Source organism: Panthera leo, chromosome C2 (genome assembly GCF_018350215.1).
Source record: "Panthera leo isolate Ple1 chromosome C2, P.leo_Ple1_pat1.1, whole genome shotgun sequence".
In the NCBI taxonomy this organism is placed as follows: domain Eukaryota; kingdom Metazoa; phylum Chordata; class Mammalia; order Carnivora; family Felidae; genus Panthera; species Panthera leo.
Genome location: NC_056687.1, coordinates 98,314,196 through 98,332,342, shown reverse-complemented (window position 1 = coordinate 98,332,342; position 18,147 = coordinate 98,314,196). Strand labels below are relative to the sequence as shown.

Here is an 18,147-nt window from a genome sequence, read left to right as displayed (position 1 = left end):
ATGACCAGCCCACTGAGTTTGACATTATCCACTATTACTAAACCTGCAGAGATACTTCACAGGGTTTCAGCCTTAATAACGACAAAAAGGCAGATGGAAGGACCTATTCATAAAACCTCAACATCTAGTTTATTTACTAAGCAGTAAGTACTGACCATTACAATGATTCACTCCCCTTCACTCTACCAAACTCCCAAGGCTATTTAATAGGTTCTTCGGTATTTGCTTATTAATTTTAAATCCAAGCATTAGATTTATGCTGCATTATTACCACCTCTTAAATCTTAAAGGCTTGATTTATATCTTTTTATCTTCTCTATTGACATAGGCCTTATCCATCAGCTGTAAATTGTCATTCAATTTCAAATACATTCTCTATGAAGTTTGACCAGCTTTCATCTAAAAAGAGACACATCTTTCCCTCAGACATTGACAATAATCAACAGCTAGCCAACGACAAGAGGCTTGACTTCAATGGAGTTTCTAAATGATATATGGAGAATATGTTGAGATGAAAACCATTCCTTTGAGATCTAATTTGAGGTCCTGCTAACAAAATGTGATTCATATCATAATTTTAATTATATTTTTAAATTTAAATGAATTTTATTCATTTAATTTATTCATAAGACCTCATCCAAAAGTCTCTATCACTGAATGCATCTTTGTTCTTGAGTTTTCATTATTAAATCAAGATTGGGTTCAGGGCATGCAATGAATTCTGATACCAGCTACCCAGTATTAGGCCAATTTCACAGGCTAGGGGCACAATCCTCCATAAGACTGCCATTACTTCAGATACCAGCTGCAGGTTTGGGAGTCCCCAGGCCATCTTCACTTACGACCTGCAGGCTAAAAATTCAGGGTTCTCATCATCCCCTCAGATTTGATAATTCACTAGAAAGACTCACAGAACTCAGCAAAGCACTCTACTTACTATTATAGTTTTATTATTGCAAAAAGATAGAAATCAAAACAAGCCAAAGGGAAAGAGATATAGTGTGAGGTATGAGAGGGCTCTCAAAATGAAGCTTTCATGGTCCCCAGAGATGCATTTCCTGCCTAGCACAAAGATACGTGATAATATGCAGAGTACTATCAACCAGGAAAGCTCACCTGAGCCTCAGTGTCTATGGTTTTTATTGGAGTTTGATTATGTAGACATAATTGATTGAATCAATGGCCACTTGGCAGAACTCAATCTCCAGCAGGCTGACAGCACATGACTCAAAGCTTCAACTCTCCAAGTACGTGTTTGGTCTTTCCTGATGGCCAGCACTCATCTTGAGTCATCTTGTTAACATGAACAAGGCGTTCACCATGAGTCATCTCATTAGCATAAACTACCAGGTATAGTTCAAGAAGCACACCATGAATAACAAAGACAGCCCTATCACTTAGGAAATTCCAAGAACTTAGAAGCCATCCCCCAAGAACTGGGAACACAGTCCAACAAAATTCTCTATTCCTAGGACTTATAGGTTACTTTCCAGGAACCAGGGACAAAGGCTAACCAAATCCTTTATCACAAAGAATGGGGGTGGGGGGGAGGGAGGGAGATTTTGTTATGTTCATAGTTGTCTATTTCATATGAAATTCAAAATTTCTTAAATCCAGAGAAAACTCAGCACAGTACACCAAAAACAATAGAATAGACTTGATGTTCAACACTGACCACTTTGTTCTCTTCTACCACCTATCTTTCAATAGCCAGTGCCTCAGTGGGGAAAATGAATGTTAAAGGGAGGCTGTGTCCAACATGCATCTATCAGTTAGTTGAAAAGCCAGCAAGGCACAATTTCAGCCCACCACGTATCAAACCACAAAAAATTTCTTTCTACTGACTTAGTCAACCTAGCACTTTTCAGGACTTATGCTTTGATGTACATGAAGGTTTTTCCTATTGTAACAATAGACTAATGTTTTTATCTCATTGTACGATAGATTTCCACTTTTTTTCCCTTAGTTTTGGTTTTCATTTAATGTATTTTCTTTTTAATTTATGTAAACCTTTGAAGCACGCCTATTCCAAATAGAACAGCCCCTTTCTCCTGACAGAATCGTCCCCCCAAAAAAACACCATCAAAATTACTAGGAAAAAATAATACTCCAAATAAACTACATAACTTCCAAAAAATATACCTACCACTATTTTTTTCAAGAATATTATGGAGCTGTGATTTTTGCATACAGTTTTGTTCCCTAAAAGTGCACCCTACATTTTGGAGAATGCTTTCAATAAAGCTAAGAACCAGATACCGAAAACCCTGGAGATTATTTAGCCAGAAGCTCTTGGTAGCTGAGCTGGGTGAATTAGCAAGTGTTTCTACAATTTCAGGGATAAAGACAAAGCCAACAAATAATGTATGTGCTTTTTCCGTGGAATATCCATATTTTGCAATCAACCAAAGAACTTGGAGGTTAATCTAACTCCAAAATTAAACCATCTATAAAAAGGATTAAGAGTGAAATTAAGTATGTTACATGAGCTTTTCCACTGAAATGTAATCACTTAATTAAGGGAGGTAGTTCAAAAATCTGCATGCTTTTTTTCTTCTTGAAAACGAAGCCCCAATCTTAACAGAGTCAGCAAGACAAAGACTCTTATCTGAGGGACTGAGACCCACACCACCACCATCTCCTCCTCCACACACACAGACCTCTATCAGGCAAATGCATTAATATGCTTCCTTAATTGCCATCTTATATTCATCACGAAGGACTCGTCAGTTATTCGAATTTACAATGTCACTTTCAAGACGGATAAGGTAATGTTCTTACTGAATTCTTCGCATAAAGTCAATTCTAAATAAAGTCATATATGTTTAGGTCAAATCTCAAATTGGAATAAATCCTCCAAATTTTCCTTTGAGGGTGATTACTCTCATTACCTACCACCAATAGATCTATAATCTATTTTTGACTTAGAATGTTTTTGCTGGTTTTTTCATCCTAAAGTCCAAGAGTATAATGAATGTTATGGTGATTTATAAAAGCAAATAGAATACTATAGTTGTTTAATAAACCACAAAAATCAACTAAGTATGGTCAACATCATTACAATTATAGAACCAAATATCTTCCAGGTGTAGAAAACTCATCATTCACAATGCACAGTGGGTAAAGTGATTTTGCCTTTCAAAACAGACACATTTCATTCAGCATATGAAATTTAAGTTGGCAATTCTTACGTAAGTTGGGAGAATTTTAATTTGTATTCAAAAATGAGTGGCACTTGCAAACAAGCTGGTATATTGAAGTTGTGTACATCATAACTGTCTTTTATTGTCAGGAATGCACTTCTTGAGAATTACCCAGAGTAATGTGTAACAATTACTTTTATATTAGGTCTTGATCAATTGTACAGCATATTTTCTCAAAATTATCAGTCATAAAGAAAAGCCTTCAGCAATGATAGCCTAAAAATAGTTTATTGCAGTCACATTTACTCAATTCATTTATGTTTTTCATTCCTCTATATTCAGATGGTTTTTTTGCCCTCATTTTCTACATTGTCTCTAAAGCAATATACCTGCACATTCTTGATGTTTTACTCAATTTTTGTAACACAAAGTTTTCAATACTGAACACAGATAGGTAATTATCTAAAAGATATCTTTGCATTTATTTGCCAAAAGTCATTTTTCAGAAGTGCTTTGTTGTTGCAAATGATAGCTTATTGGAATACTATTTCCTCTTAATTAAAGAGCAGCCTGATTCCTGTGAGACTTTATGATAAGCAGAAGTAAAATAAGACTATCTAAAACCTTTCTCAGCCACACTGGTGGAAATATACTTAAAACTATGAAAGATCAAAAATTGTGATGGAGCACCTAGGTGGCTAAGTCAGTTAAGCATCCGACTTTGGCTCAGGTCGTGATCTCACAGTTTGGGAGTTCAAGCCCCAGGTCAGGCTCTGTGTTGACAGCTCGGAGCCTGGAGCCTGAAACCTGCTTCGGATGCTGTGTCTCTTCTGCCCCTTCTGTGCTCACGCTCTGTCTCTCCCTCTTTCAAAAATAAATAAACATTAAAAAAATGTTTTTTAAATTGTGCCCAGGGATGGAGGTATCAGTTTTGTGGAGCTAAAATTTATACAATGGTGTGGGTGGGGGGCATGAGGCAGGGGAGGCTCTATAAAAATAATTACAAATACAAGATTAGGCCAAGGAAGAAGTCAGTGAGGGACCGTAGAGCTTAGTATTCATTAGCTTCATGACAAACTCACTCTATTCACTAAAAACATATCTCTATACTTATTTTTAAACTGGTAAAATCACTAAATCTACATTAAATCTTCTATCACATTTCTACAGATTGAGAATTAAGAATTAAAATCAATTCCAATATGGAAAATAGGCCAAGTGGCTGCCAGAGATAAATGTTATGCTGATAAATAAAGCTATATTATGAAAAAAAAAATTGCTAAGCATGGAGATAAAACCTGATCATTATAAAATTCTAACCGTCACCTCCCCCTCTGCAATCCTTATGAGAGTGAAGACCAAACGGCAATTTTTCTTCGTTTTGTTGGCTGTTGTTTTTGCTTTGTTTTAAATCCAGCCAAAAAAATTAAAATCCACCAGCTCTTCCAAGAGTCAATAAATCTATGATCATACAGTGAAATCTGAGGTTATACAAACTTTGAAGGTGAAAGAAAATAAAGGTCATTTTTTGGAGCTAAACTTAAAGTCATATTAGGATTCTACCTCTCACTCCATTACCTGAGGATATAATTTAATTTTCCTAAGATTGAGTTTGTTCATCTGTAGCAGGTGGGCCATAACCCCTACCTGAAAGTAATGTTGTAACAATTAGAGTTGCTATATGTGAAATTTTTAACATGTGGGAGATTACATAAATAGCAGTTTCTAACACTAAACTGTCAGCAGTACTATCTTCTAAATTGTCTATAGGGAGTTTTGCTTAAAAAATACATTTATTAAAAATTGTGGATGTGGTGGGTCACCTGGGTGGCTCAGTCGGTTAAGCGTCCGACTTCGGCCCAGGTCATGATCTCACGGTTCATGAGTTCCAGCCCCGCTTCGGGCTCTGTGCTGACAGCTCGAAGACTGGAGCCTGCTTCGGATTCTGTGTCCCTTTCTCTCTGCCCCTCCCCAGCTCATGCTTGCACTCTGTCTCTGTCAAAAATAAATAAACTTAAAAGAAAAAACTGGGAGGGGCACCTGGGTGGCTCAGTCGGTTAAGCAGCTGACTTCGGCTCAGGTCATGATCTCATGCTCCGTGAGTTCGAGCCCCGCGTCGGGCTCTGTGCTGACAGCTCAGAGCCTGGAGCCTGTTTCAGATTCTGTGTCTCCCTCTCTCTGACCCTCCCCCGTTCATGCTCTGTCTCTCTCTGTCTCAAAAATAAATAAACGTTAGAAAAAAAATTAAATAAAATAAAATAAAAATTGGGGACGTGAAGCAGATAGCAGAGAAAACAAAGGGAAAGAGAAATATACAAAGGGAGCTAAAGAGGAGGAGAGAATGGGGAAAAAAACATGGCACAAAACTTGCAAGAATAAAGGGGCTCAGTATAAAATTTCTGCTGGTGGAATCTAATGACCAATGTCTAACGATTTACATCAAATTATGTTTTGCCTCTGTTGCATACCTCCTGCCCCCTCCTCAGGCTTCAAGACTGACCAATGTGATTTTTACTGTGGTCACATTGAAGGAAATGAAAGAAAGGAGCATCAAAAAGAGGTGTGGTACATCTTTCCATTTACATAAGTCTTCTTTTGGTTGCTTTCATTAATGTTTTGTATATGAATCCTAAACGTTCTTGTTAAATTCGTATCAAATTACTTTTTATGGCTTTTAAGAATTTCAAATTCCAGTTGTTCATTGCAGTTAACTTTTGTATATTGAGAGTGTATCCTGTGACCTTGCTAAACTCCCCTATTAGTTTCAGAGAGTTTTTGTAGATTCTTCGGGATTATCAGCATACACAACCACACTATCTGTGAATAAAGGTGGTTTTATTTTTTCTTTCCAAAAAAAAAAAATTTATACATATATATATGTGTGTGTATATATATATTTATGCACAACTGACCGATGCAACTTGACCAGATATAACTCGCTCTTACCCTTATTGTTACAGATGAAGTGTTTCGGGCTATGATTTTGCCCAGGATTCAAACCTGTCAGTTTGGCTAGACAGCTTAATCCAAAAATCACATTCAAGTGAAAGTTGGAATCCTACTCAAACATTTTGCCACACCCTAGAAGAAACCAGAGAAACTTGTGATTTCTGTTTAAAACACAGAAAGCTGGGAAGCACGTTGCTTCACCATTACAACCAAAACAACCACAAATGCCAGGCAATCAACAAATTCAAAACTTTCTTGAACCCATGAGAGAGATAAGGTCTCAGAGCCAATCACTGACCTGAAAAGTAAGGAGAAAAGCAGTCTCCAAGACGAAAAAGGATACAAGAACTTGCATACCCAGGGGGAGAATCTGCCTGTTGCCACAGGACAATAGGCCAAATTCAGGTAAAATTTTTAATCCATTTCTAAATTCCAAGTGAGGACAGGAATGAGAATACAGAATCCCTGGGAACCACAGACACAAGCTGCATTCAGAACTCCTCACCCATTCTTCAAAAACCCTACCCGAGCTCCACAGAAAAAGACTGGGTCAGGACATGAGGCCCAAGAGAACCTCCATTCCCGTCCAAGTGGCAGAGAGGTAAACAGCTGTGGCAAAGCACAAAGCCCTGCCCACACGCTTCTCATCTACCCCTCCCACAGAAAAAAAGGCTTAAGCATCTGGGGTTAGGGCAGCAAAAGATTGTTGCCTTTCAAGTACTTTAAAGAACTACAGCTGGGGGAAGGGAACAGAAAAATAATTTACACCTGGAGCTGCCTGCTGAGGCCCACACCATTAGCTATCTCAGCAGGGTTGTTGTTACTTCTTATCTTTTTTGTTTGTTTTTTGTATATATCCACAAGGTAATCTTAAGTTTTTTATGAGAAAATAAGTGAATTGAATTAGCTAAAAGAATTTTGGAAAAGGAGAACCAAGTTTGAGGTTCACAGTAACTGATATCTACAAACAAAGCAGTAGCCAAGACAGTTCAGGGCTGGAGAAAGGATAGACCCGGCGGCCCAATGGGACTGGATGGAGGGTTCAGAAAATGAAACACACCGGCACATATACAGGGGATCCTTGCCCAATATGGAGGGGAGGAGGTGGGTGTGGGAGTTAGGGGTGCCAATCCCCAGGTAGTGGAAAATCCACCTATTACTTTTTTTTTTTTTTTTTTATTTTACAGATAGAAAGTGAGTGTGAGCAGGGTAGAAGGGCAGAGGGAAAGAGAGACAGAATCTTAAGCAGGTTCCATGCTCACCAAGGAGCCTACGAGGGGCTGGATCCCATGACTCTGGGATCATGACCTGAGCCAAAATCAGGAGTCCGACGCTCAACTGACTGAGCCACCAAGGCATCCCTCCACTTATAACTTCTGAGTTATAGGCATCCCTCCAAGTATAACATCCCTCCACCTATAACTCCCCAAAGCTTAACTACAAATAGCCTAATGTTGATGAGGAAGCCTTACCAACAACATAAAACAGTCTAGTGGCACACATTTTGTATGTTATATGTATTAAATGCTCTATTCTTACAATAAAGCTAGAGAAAAACAATGTTGAGAAAATATATTTACAGTACTCTGCTGTAAAAAATACTCATATAGGCAGGGTGCCTGGGGATCCCCAAGATCTATCACTTGCTTCAAAAGTGTTTAGAATGGAGGAATGCCCCTTCTTGCAATTTCTTTTCCCGTTGCAACCTTGGAAGCCATTGTCTCAGCCACCCTCTGCTTCCGGGACCAACCAACACGGTTTTGTTTTCTTTAGCTTAGCTTCTAATGCCAATCAACCATAAACTCCCAGATTCCTCAGAATTATTCCTGTCAGGTGGAAGCTGCCGTCAACCACTTGATCAACATGCATCTGCAGGCCTCTACACTTACCTTTCTCTGAGCTTCTATTTCCACCAGGACGTTGACGTGGCTCTCGAAGGCATGGCACACTTCTGCGGGTTGCCGAAGCGCAAGGGCTCCCAAGCGTCTCTGGAAGATGCAAAACCAGCGCGGCGGCAGCATGCTCTTCCAGGACGTGCAGAGCCATCCCAGGGTGAGGGGAGTAAAACTGGACACTTGAGAAGCTGCCTCGGCGCTGGGGAAAGACCTGAAGTGGACCCTTTTGTATCTGCTTGCCGTAGGCTCTGCCTGCGCCGTATGAGTTCCTAGAGAACCACTTCCGGGAGGAACAGGTGAAACTCACCAGGAAGATGGCGACCACGTGACGAATTCTGCAGGCTGGCCGCCAGGCTAGGCTGGGCAAGTTAGGCTCACTCTCAAGCTTGAGTAGGAGCCTCCAGAACACAGAGTCTGTTGAGAATTCCCTCAGACATCCCCCTGACGTCAGGACTGCTGCCTGAACCTCTCCCTTCAGCTACTAGGCCGCTGTTTAACCACCTTGGAGTCTTCTTAAAAGCTGTGGACCAACTGGAAACAATAAAGCTTTTTGCAGGGCTGAGTGGGGGGATCTGACTACACGTGAATGCGCGCAAGTTCAAACCCATATTGTTCAAAGCTCAACTGCATGTTCAATTGATTTTCAGTAAACATGGAAGGAGATTCAATGAGTAAAGAATAGTCTTTCCAACAAATGGTGCTAGAAAAATTGGATATCCATAAGCAAAACAATAAGGAACCTTCACTCATGCATCTTGCCTTATATAAAAATTAAATGCAACTTGATCATAAAAATGATCCATTAAAGAACAGATTGATAGATTTAGACTTCATCAAAACTTAAAACATCAGCTTTTCAAAAGACAAGGTTAAATAGTGAAAAGACAAGCCATAAAATAGAGGAAGTATTTGCAAGCCATTGATAGAGGGCTTATATCCAAATTATATTAAGAACTCTCAAAAGCAAATAAGAATAGAATTATAAGAAATGGGTAAAAGACTTGAAAAGGAATTTTACCAAAAAATGTAGAAGGATGTAAAACAAGCACATCATCTAAATGATACTTAATATCATTAGGAAATAGGGAAGTACAAATTAAAAACAAAATGAGATACCACTATCCTTGTGATGGTTCAACTAAAAAAAATAAGAAGTGCTGGTGAGGGGGCAGACCCACTAGAACTCTCATAGATTTCTGGTCAGATAATAGTATACCACTTTCGAAAGCATTTTTTTAGTTTCTTATGAAACTAAACATATATTTGCCATATGACCAGGAAATCTTACTCCTTGGTATATATTTACCCAAGTGAAATGAAAACCTGTCTTCACACAAAAACCTATAAATAAGGGGGTAGGAAGGCAGAAGTGTCAAAAGGGCACCAGTTACATTTCAAACAGCCAGGTCCAGGTAACTCCCAGGGCCCTGAGATCCCTCTGCCTATCCAGAGACACCCAGTGACCTGGCCTGGGCAAAGCTCTTCTACCTCCACAGGCAGCACCAGCAGGAACTAGCAGGAGTCCCAGTGGCAACAGGCAAATCAAGAATCCAAAACAACATGGCAAGGCTCTAAGGATGACACTGTCTTTGGAAACACAGCCCACAATAGGCCAAGACCTGCATGCTAAACCTAATAGAGTAAGTGCTTGCTAAAATAAAAGATTCAAATAGGACCCAGAATCATTGCAAATATACTGGCCGTCCTACTATACAATAGTTTAGCAAAACATTACCATTAGGGGAAACACAAGATCTCTTTGTATTATTTCGTACCGTGCACGCAAACAATATTATCTCGATTACAATATACATGACAAAAGGGGCATTTGGGTGGCTTAGTCGATTCAGTATCTGACTCTTGATTTCTGCTCAGGTCATGATCTCAAGGTTCATGAGTTCAAGCCCAATGCCGGGCTTTGTGCTGAAAGTGTAGAGCCTGCTTGGGATTCTCTCTCTCCCTCTCTCTCTGCCAATCCCCTGCTCATGACTCTCTCTCTCTTTCTCTTTCTCAAAATAAATAAATAAACATTTAAAAAACATACACAAAAAAAGAAAACTTATACATAAATGCTTATGTAGCAACTTTATTTGTGATTGTCCCAAACTGGAACCAACCCATATATCCCTCCACTGGGAAGCAGATAAAATAATGGTGGTACATTTACATAACAGGAAACCAATCAGCAGTAAGAAAGAACTACTGATACATACAACAGTCTTTTTAAATCTCAAAAGCATTATGCTTAGTGAAATAAGCCAGAGTCAAAAAGATACATATTCTGTAATTCCACTTATGTTACATTCTCTCAGAGGCAAAATATGGGGGAATAAAAACCAAGGCTGGGGATCCGGTAGTTAGTAGTTAACTATCAGGGGTAAGTTGAATTTTGGAGGATGGAACTTTTTCAATATTTTGTTCTATATCTGGGTTGTGATTGTGGTTTCATGACTGTATGTTTTGGTTTTTTTCAAAAGCATACAATTTTAGAGGCTGGAACTTTTTCAATATTTTGTTTTATATCTAGATTTTGGTTATGGTTTCATGACCATATGCTGTTTACAAAAAACACTCAGAACTGTACAACAAAAGGATGAAATAAAAAACTTAAAAAAAAGGGTAAATTTTACAGGATGTAAATTTTACCTTAAATAAAGAAAATGGGAAAAAAAGAAAAAACACATTAGTTTGACCCCTGAATATTCAAGACTGATTATGACTATAAAAAGTGAGTGGTGCTGGGTGGCTCAGTCTGTTAAGTGTCCAACTCTTGGTTTCAGCTCAGGTCATGATCTCATGTTCATGAGTTCAAGACCCATGTTGGTCTCTGCACTGGCATTGCGGAGCTTACTTGGGACTCTCTCTCTCTCTTCCTCTCTTTCTGTCTCTGTTCCTCCCCACCCCCCTTGTGCTCTCTCTTTCTCAAAATAAATAAACTTAAAAAATTTTTAAATTAAAAACAGTGAGCCTATTATATAACCCATAAAAGTATTAAAACTGCAATTAAAGCATTTTTTAAAATCATCCATAGTCCTGCCATCCCGAGATGTCACATTCTTTTATGTAGTGTCTATGTACACATTTTAAACAGAAACATATCCATAATCATTTTACATTTGTACATTATTCCATTTAACTAAAGTATAACTGACTTAACCTTTCCTTATTAATGGACATTTGGACCACATTATAATGTTTTAGCATGATAAGCAAAACTCCATTCAACATCTTGATATACATACTCATTTTTTCTTTTGATTTTTTTCACTTGGGCTAAATTTCAATGCATGGAATTACAGCAAGGAGCACTTAATTTTTCTTCACCAGTTTGATCATTTTTCCAAAAAGATTTTTGCTTATTTTCCACCCCGATAACAGAAATTAGTGCAATTTTATAATATCTCATATCCACTAATATATATGTTATATATGTAAAATTTTCAACTTAATATATGTAAAATGTGGTATTTTGCTTTAATTTCCATTGTTCATTTGTATCACTGATTACATTATTTCAAAGGTTTGTTTCAAATTTCAAATCCATGTGAGACATAGTTTATCCGTATCCTCTGTGCATATATACTTTTAATATATATGAACATAGCAATTTTGCCATGGATAAGTGGTATTTTCCTAATGTTTCCTAAATGTTCCTTCCAGATTCATGAAAAATTATACAGGAATCTCTAAGTAAAAGGAAGCCTTTTGTATCACTGATTACATTATTTCAAAGGTTTGTTTCAAATTTCAAATCCATGTGAGACATAGTTTATCCGTATCCTCTGTGCATATATACTTTTAATATATATGAACATAGCAATTTTGCCATGGATAAGTGGTATTTTCCTAATGTTTCCTAAATGTTCCTTCCAGATTCATGAAAAATTATACAGGAATCTCTAAGTAAAAGGAAGCCAGGGACCATTGGTTTCATGGTGGCCACCATATGCTAATACTAGATGCTTAAAACTATTTGTTGGAAGGAGAGGAAGGAAAGAAGGGAAAGGAACTTACTCCCTCTATAAAGAGCCATTATAAACAAGGAGTAATCATCTTAACAGGGAGGTTCATGAGAAGTCTCTCTGTCTTTTTCTTCTCGGAATTAGGACACTTTGCCATACTTTTTCCCTTTTAAAACTTTTGCTTATTCAATTTTAAAATATACGTTTATTTCTAAGGTGAAGGTGAAGTATCATCTGTTAACTGGAATACTGGATTTCTCTTCAGGAAGATGTGACAACTCTCAATGTACTTGGTTTTGAGGGTTTCGATTGTTTATTTTGCAGAAAGGAAACAGTGCTTAAAATAGGCGAGGTTTTGCTATTATAAACCCAAACGGCCGTTTTGTTTTGATTTGTTTTTTAAACTTCCCCTCTCCTGTCATCTTACTGTGTGTGACACCAATCTTAGTCAAATGAGGTATTTTTGTTTGTCAAGTGAGATGGCAAATGTAACAGGTACATTTCTGGCAGAATAGCGGGAATAGTATTAAATCTATCTTTGACAAGGAGTAGCGACATCACAGACTGGTGGTTCCATATGAATTGTCCTACACAAAATCATCCTAACCCACCCCCTGCAGAATAGCTCATGAGATACTGGTGGTCCATCTGGAGCCCTCAGAGCCAATTCTACTAATGCAGGAGGATGGTGTGTACGTGAGTGCATGGCTGGGATAATCCTGGGTCACGATCATTGGTGATGAACAGTGAAGGTTTTCAGAGAGGCCAGAATCAAAAAACGCCTCCCTTTTCACGATGACACAGAGCTCTGTATGCCATTGTCACACTAAATCCCCACATACTACATGTGCAGTAACTTAATAAAATGAAAGCAAACACTATTTGGAAGATTAGCTATAAGTCACACAGAATTTGGCAGCTCCAATTTGCATTTGAATAATAAACTGTAATAAGCCCACCACATACCAAGTTTGCAGCAGACTAATAGTGGAAAATATATACTTAAGGATATTGCAATCCAGGTGACAAAGGATACAAATGAATGTTGGAGTTGGGCGTAAAACTGTCCCATGTTTTATTTGTCGATATTTATGAAAATGTGTAACTGGTTCACGATTTCCATTTCCTGCACTGAATTACACAACAGGAACTTATCAGAGAAACCAATTAATATCGACAGTATATTCCACTGTCACAATAACTGGTGGAACGGCTCAAAATAGCAAGTAGCCCTCTTGAATCTCAGGGATCTCCAGAATGACATACTTTCCAAACTTAACCTCAAAGGTAAAGGAGAAAACAAATTGGGATTACAGGAAAGCAATCACAATAGAGAAAAAAAAATCTGAGATTAAAGGCAATGTGGCTAAAGTCTGTGGGATCAATGGTACTACCTTTAAAGAAGTTACTTGGAGGGAAAGCATGGGGAAGAGATGCAGGGATTTTTTTTTTGACATAAGTAGTGGATATTGGGAAAGATTTAGTTCATTCATGCACAGATTCATTTATTAAAACATTCATTGAATAGCTGCTGCTTCTGAGCCCTCTGGTAAGATCCTGAGATACAAAGATAAATACTATAAAAGATACATTTTGAAAAGACCTTACAAGTCAGTGGGAAAGACGATGTGTAGAGAGATGTTGTAAAATACGAAAGCCCTATAATAGAATTATGTACAAGGAAAACGTTTATAAGACTTTAAGACGGGCACCACACTCTTCTGGTTGGCTGTGCTACCTAAACTAAACCTTAAGGATGAATACATTTTGTAAACGTGATCATTTTGTTACTAGCATCGGGAAAACAATTCACAGTGTATTTATAAACGTTCTTTATTTTAGCCCTGAGAGTCAATCACACATTCAATATTTGTGACAAAAACTATTAAGAGCACAAACATTTCCTCTTCCGTGGGCTGACTCTGAAGACCTGAACTTCGATTGACCTTTCACTGACACAATCACTTTCCTTTGTTCATTTACTGCCCAGCTGTTTGAATTGGAAGACCTGAATAAACAAGCCTGATTCTTCACCTTGGACCAGGTTAGAGCCTCCAGATAACAAGGCTCTAGTGGAAAAGGCAAAGCATGCGTGCTTCATGTTCTCAGGATTTTAAGGTCAGGGCTGGTGATTTTTGGCAACCTCCCCCCAAAAAGAGTGTTAAGGAACTCGTTGAAATTATAAAGGACAAAATAAGAACTTTTTGGACAAAGGCTACCAGTGATTTTCACACTTTATTCTCTCAACCTTATAAAGATTATTGGTACTTTTTTGGGTTGAGAGATGTATTAAAGCAATGGTCGTGAAGTTGAAAATTACTACAATTGGAGAAATCACGACATATTCAAGAAGGCCTCTTTTTCAATTATTTTTGGTATAGGGTATTGTGTGATATGCAAGTGTCAAGTTGTGAATCCAATTAAATTGCCAAAAATCCTGGCAAGACAAAGTCCCTGTCTCAGATTACATAATTCCAGAAGACTGAAAGTCATAGAAAAGGCTGAGGTTTTAGAAGAGAAAACAGATTCCTGTGCAGCAACTTGAGAAAATTTCTGTCTACATGTTGGCATCTAGACAGTCTTCCTTATACTCGCCTAGTTAATATGAAAATATATGTCTCCCAAACCAACGAATGTCAATAAGGAATGTATCCTACTCTTCAGAGGTTTCAAAAATAAAACATTTTTAAAAATAAAAATTACCCAGGACACCTGGGTGGCTCAGTCAGTTAAGCATCCGACTCTTGGTTTCCGCTCAGGTCATGATCTCACAGTTTGTGGGTCCGAGCCCTGCCTTAGGGATCCACGCTGCCAGCACAGAGCCTGCTTGGGATTCTCTCTCTCCCCCTTTCTCTGCCCTTCCCCACTAGAGCTCTCTATATCAAAATTTAAAAAATAAATAAATAAACTAAAAAAATATAGATACACTCTTATGTGGATCCTGAGAAACTTAACAGAAACCCATGGGGGAGGGGAAGGAAAAAAAAAAAAAGAGGTTAAAGTGGGAGAGAGCCAAAGCATAAGAGACTCTTAAAAACTAAGAACAAATGAGGGTTGATGGGGGGTAGGAGGGAGGAGAGGGTGGGTGATGGGTATTGAAGAGGGCACCTTTTGGGATGAGCACTGGGTGTTGTATGGAAACCAATTTGACAATAAATTTCATATATTGAAAAAATATATAGAGAGAGAGATAAAAATCACCCATTACTTCACCACAAATTTGAAGTATACTAACAAGTGAATTCCAAACACACACACATGCACACATGCACTGAATCACCCTGAATTACACATCTCACAGCAACAACTATAAATAGGTGCAAATATTTCCAGAATATTGTCCATTTTATACAGGTATGCACTTGAAAAAAATGGACTTTATAAAGCATAGGTCTAAATAGGTCCATCTAGACCTACCTTACTTTCTGGTTATGTACTTTACTTTGAAATCCTTTAATGATAAACAATTTTTTTTAGTCTATTTTTTTTTATCACAAACAAGAGTCTAACATTTTATCACAAACAAGAGTCTATTGCCATTTCACGTACAAACTTCTGGAGATCACATGTATAATGTCTAGGTAATATAGAGAAAAGATCATAGTCTTTAGAGTCATAAAACATTTTATTTCAATTAGTTATATCATTTGCAATTTAAACAATTTTGGCCAAGTAGAACCAAACTTTCATCAATAGATAGGTGGCAATAATAATCCTTTTACAGGACTGTGAAGATGGGATGAGATAAAACATACAAAATCTATTTTTTTGAAACAAAATACTAAATTTATTCAAAATGGATGAAATAGAATAATTTCAGCTATGGTTTCCATTCCATCAAAACCTATTAAAACCTTCCAAAATTTTCATAATTCAGTCCTAGAAATTCTTGGAGCTGTGAGAATTTCCTGTTAGAAATGTGACCTCTACGAAAGCTCCCAGGAAATTTCAGAAAAATATAATCTTCTGTTTTAAAAGTTGATTGATTTGCCAAATGATACAGCCAAGTTTGCTTCTCTAAATGCTTCTGATAAGGTCGGGTGCGCATGGCAGACTCTAGCTATATCTTCACAGGATGCTCCTTACTCCAACGCAAGAGTAGCTTCATTTATCATTTCACCAGCACCTGACCCGAGAATATGTGTTCCCCGTACCCTGTCCATGGATTTCTCTCCCAGAGTCTTCACCAGGCTGTCTGTGTCGGCATTGGTCTTTGCCCTGCTGTTGGCAGCAAAGGGGAACTTCCCAACTTTGTACTCTATACCCTCTTCTTTCAACTGCTCTTCTGATTTTCCAACCCAAGCAACTTCGGGGTGCATGTAAATCACAGATGGGACACAATTGTAGTCAATGTGCACAGCACCACCAGCCACTCCTTCAACACAGATAATGCCTCCATCCTCCACTTTGTGAGCCAGCATTGGACCAGCAACCACATCGCCAATAGCATAGATATTTGGAATTTTAGTCTGGAATCTGGCATTGACTGGAATTCTACCTCCAGGCTTTAGTTCAATTCCAAACTCTTCTAGTCCCAAATTCTTAGTAAAGGGTCTTTGGTCAATGCAAACCAAGAGCACATCACACGTGATAACTTCAGTTTTACCACCAGAAGCACCTTAATAGAAACATCATTTTTTCCATCTGATACCTTGGTAGCACCAGTAACTTTTGTATTCAATTTAAATTTAAATCCTTGTTTTTGAAGGATGCTTTGAAAGTTTTTAGATATTTCCATATCAATTTTAACTCCACCAACATGACCTAAAAACTCAACTGCTGTCCCCAAGTCTTTGCCAAACTGAACCCAATTCTACACCTATTACTCCTGCACCAATGACAACCATCTATTCTGGAACTTATTTTTTAAAGATAAAGCACCTGTAGATGACACTATTGTATCTTCATCAATCGTGATTCCAGGAATAGGAGTAACTTCTGAACCTGTAGTTATAAGAATGTTCTTGGTATCGATAACTTGAGTGCTGCCATTGGCTTTTGTAGCGGTGACCTGATTTTTGACCATTATCTTTCCATATCCATTTATGTGAACAACCTTATTCTGTTTGAATAAGTGGGCAATTCCACCAGTTAAAGCTTTTACCACTGTACTCTTCTGCTTGATCATCTTCTCTAAATTCAAGTGAACTTCAGACATTTCAAATCCCCTAGATGCAAAATCTTTTCCATTGGTCATATGGTAATAATGACAGTTATTTAATAAAGACTTACAAGGAATACAACCAACGTTCAAGCACGTTACACCAAGTGTTAAAAACTGACAACCTTCTTTGGATATGTGAGACTTGGAGTATAACTGTCTCTGGATAGCATGTTAGGTGAATGTAAAGGTAAATGCCAACTATTTGAGGTACTTATTCCTTTATGTTAACCATTCTTATATTGCTATAGCATGTGTTTCAGATGCTAGGCCCTGGCCAGTCTCCTGGAAATGTTTTTAGCTCTTGCTGAGTTTGTCACCTGGTACTCATATTCGGACTAAATATAATTTCAGGTCCCATTCTCTGCACTTTGTCCAGACACAGTTATCAGGGCTTTCTTTTCAGACATGAAAGTGTTTTGGCTATCTATTGCTGTGTAATAAAGCACCTCGAGGATAAATGGTTTAAAACAATAACAATTTTATCTTTGATATTTCTGTGGGCTTGCTGTGCTCAGCTGGGTGATTGTTTCTGTGTCATGAAACATGGGCTGGGCTATAGTCATCTGCGGGCTTGGTTAGGCTGGACCACCTGAGATGGTTGATCACATGACTGGCAGTAGAGGCGGGATCCCAGCAAAAACAAGTAGCCCATCTGGCCTATCAACCAGAGCACCCTCACATGGGCTCTACCTGGGTGCTCACAGTGTGGTGTCCAGCATCTAAGAAATGTTTCAAGAGTGTCATTTCAAGGTAAAGTCTTCATAAATCTAAGCCTGTAACTGGCACAGCATCTATTCTGCCATATTCTATTAATTAAGGAACTCAGTGGCCAGCTCAGAATGGGCAATCAAGTCAACCCGTCAATGGAAAGAGTGACAAAGAATTTGTGGCCATTTTTAATCCACCATGCATGGATATATAATAGCCAGATTGCAAAAATATATCATTAAAGTCCCAGATAGTGGTTGTTATATAAAGTCATTGGCTTTTAGGCGGGTATTTTTCCTCTTTTGTACATTTGTCTTTGAATTCTG

General features: G+C 38.1%; 1 pseudogene; it reads right to left on the bottom strand.

Annotated features, from left to right (window-relative positions):
- Positions 1 to 15,901: 15,901 nt before the first annotated feature.
- Positions 15,902 to 17,161, bottom strand: LOC122198497 (annotated as a pseudogene).
- Between the last annotated feature and the right edge of the window lie 986 nt (positions 17,162 to 18,147).